The sequence below is a fragment of the Lactuca virosa genome, chromosome 3, assembly GCF_052849685.1.
Source record: "Lactuca virosa cultivar CGN04683 chromosome 3, Lactuca_virosa_CGN04683_v6, whole genome shotgun sequence".
Lineage (NCBI taxonomy): Eukaryota > Viridiplantae > Streptophyta > Magnoliopsida > Asterales > Asteraceae > Lactuca > Lactuca virosa.
In genome coordinates this window covers 367,182,600-367,184,972 of record NC_136428.1, presented here as the reverse complement: position 1 = coordinate 367,184,972, position 2,373 = coordinate 367,182,600, and positions in this window count along the sequence as shown.

Here is a 2,373-nt window from a genome sequence, read left to right as displayed (position 1 = left end):
CCTTAAAATTTTTTTGTTTCAAATAAGTACTTTTTTGTACTCATTCAGTACTTATGAATGATTTCTTTAGGTTTTTCTCACGACATCTTATGTGGGACAATCATTGATGAGTTGTTTGGGGTTGTTGATGTTTATGTCCAACATGATCTCGACTGCTTGGTTGCGTAGGTTTTGTGGTTTGGCTTAGGTCTTGTATTCTGAACGTCGTAACTTCTTCATACGATATCAGATTTTAAAGATCTTTATATCCACGTGTTCATTTTTTCATTAAGATTACTCCCGTTAAAATGTAATATATTTTTACTTACGATTTCATAAAAAAAAACATTCATACATGCATTCATAAAAAAACGTATGGACAGAGGCAGACGCAGGAATACATAATAGGTGTTGCCGAGATGAAATATGTGTTGCTGATACATGAAAAATAGCTATAAACGAAAAAAAATCAAAAAAATTTCCACTGCGGACAGAAAAAACAGGTGTTGTCGGTGGAACACCGGGACCAGGTTAAATCTGCCTCTGCGTATGGATATAAAAATCGTAAGTAAAAATATATTATTTTTTAATGGGAGCTGTAATCTAAATAAAAGTTGTAGTAGACTAAAGTACGAACGCATTGATATAAAGATCATTCGCATGGATACAAAGATTGTTAAAATCTGAGATCGTATGAAGAAATTATGACGTTTAGAACACATTATCTAAGCAACCAAGTAGTCGAGATCGCGATGTACATAAGCATCAAAAGGCCCAAACACTTCATTAATTAATTTCCCACGTAAGATTTCGTGAGAAAAAAAAATAAAGAAATCATTCATAAGTATCTAATGAGTACAATAACAAAAATGACTTAATTTCCAAAAAAAAATATTAAGGACTAAATGTGTATAAAAATATTAAGGACTAAATGTGTACAAAGTGAGAAATATATTACCCTATTAAGTCATTTTTACCGGCTAACCTGGAGTAGTCGGTCATAAGGACTGAATGTGTACAGTTTAACAAGTTGAATGGGTAAATGTGAACAAAAAAAAAACTCAGTGACTAAATGTATACAAATCAAAAAATACATTACCCTTTTAAGTCATTATCCCTTTTGTAAAGTTACATTAATGTAATTTAATGACTAATTCATGTTGCTATAAAGGGATACCTTTTATAATCTATTTGGTGTGCAAAACTGTGATATAGATAAGTGGACAATATTGTCTTGGTTTTTATAATGCAAACATAAGTATATTGACAACAACATTTTATATTTAAATTTGTGGACCACGTGTTAATACATTATTTATGTGCGGTGTAACAAAGTGTGTGCAACAAATGATTTAGTGCTTTAAAGAAATTGTCATTTTCCTTTTAATAAACAACAGGTATGACAATTGTGGACCACTTTCATACACTTACAAATACTTTTATCCATAGTAATCATTAAATTTTAACATTTGCGACCATATTATTATATGACATGCATACATATAATAGAATTAATGTCATGCAAAAAATTAGGGAACCAAATTTGATAAAAAGCCAACCAAATTTCATAAAAAGGAAACCCTAGTAGGCTCATGAACAACTTTGTAGTTTAAAATAGACAACCTACTTTCATACGTTTCATGTGGAAACGAAAATAAACGTAATATCAAGCAGTATTGTATATGTCAAACACTCTCCTAATATGAATTAATAGCTTTTTCTTTTGAATTTTATGGAGCATCATCACCACCCACTCTCTTACCTAAATTCAACTTCAATATTTTCTATGACTTTCTTTTCATTATCCTTACCGGTATTTCAAATAGTTCTTACTCTTATCTTATCTTGAACTCGGACATTAGCACCAACCTCTTGAACCCTAATTGGAGGAACTTGCACATCACCAAACTATCAAACAACTCTTCTATATTCACATCATCAAATTCTTGAAACTCATTGACGCTAGAAGCTTGCAAATTAGTTGGGGTAACTTGCACCTGCTCCTCGCTACTAGAATATAAGCCTTTAATGACATGCGAACAATGACACACACTAGTTTTATGAAACACAAAATTGAGTGTCATAAAAAATATCATATCCTTTAAAATTTGAAGGATTTACGACATGCATCTTTTGTCATAAAACTGATGTCAAAATAAAAAAAACACATACTGTATATCTAAAATTCTAATTTTTATATTGCCCGATCTTAGTTCTCTAAAGCATAATATGCTCTGGCCCACCCTTAAAATATTATAGTATAAACAAAGGCAATTAATGGTTTCATATTCCATCTCCCTCTAAATCAACATTCACGGTGAAAAATATATTTATGTCCAAGAATTATTATAGAATGATATTGTCGATGTCATATGATCCTATATAGGGATGAGC